This window comes from Salvelinus namaycush, chromosome 25 (genome assembly GCF_016432855.1).
Source record: "Salvelinus namaycush isolate Seneca chromosome 25, SaNama_1.0, whole genome shotgun sequence".
Lineage (NCBI taxonomy): Eukaryota > Metazoa > Chordata > Actinopteri > Salmoniformes > Salmonidae > Salvelinus > Salvelinus namaycush.
Genome location: NC_052331.1, coordinates 7,588,146 through 7,588,581, shown reverse-complemented (window position 1 = coordinate 7,588,581; position 436 = coordinate 7,588,146).

Below are 436 nucleotides of genomic sequence, written 5' to 3'. Positions count from 1 at the left end.
GTGTGTGTGTGTGTGTGTGTGTGTGGGTGGGTGGGTGTTATAGAGTGTGTCCTGCCCCTCTGACCCAGCCCTCTCTCACGCCTACACTGCTCTGTGGACCATAATTTATGTCTCAACTGTTTAATTGCTGTGTGTGTGTGTGTGTGTGTGTGTGTGTGTGTGTGTGTGTGTGTGTGTGTGTGTGTGTGTGTGTGTGTGTGTGTGTGTGTGTGTGTGTGTGTGTGTGTGTGTGTGTGTGTGTGTGTGTGTGTGTGTGTCTGTGTGTGTGTGTGTGTGTGTGTGTTATAGAGTGTGTGCTTGCAATCTGTTGCAATCAGAATCTGTACGAGACTATAACATGTCTGGTGTGATTTGTACCTGTAGGACTGGTCACTGATTATTTTCTTCTCCCTCCCTCCCTCTTTCTTTCCGTGTCTAGTGCCCGTGCTGTGCTGCC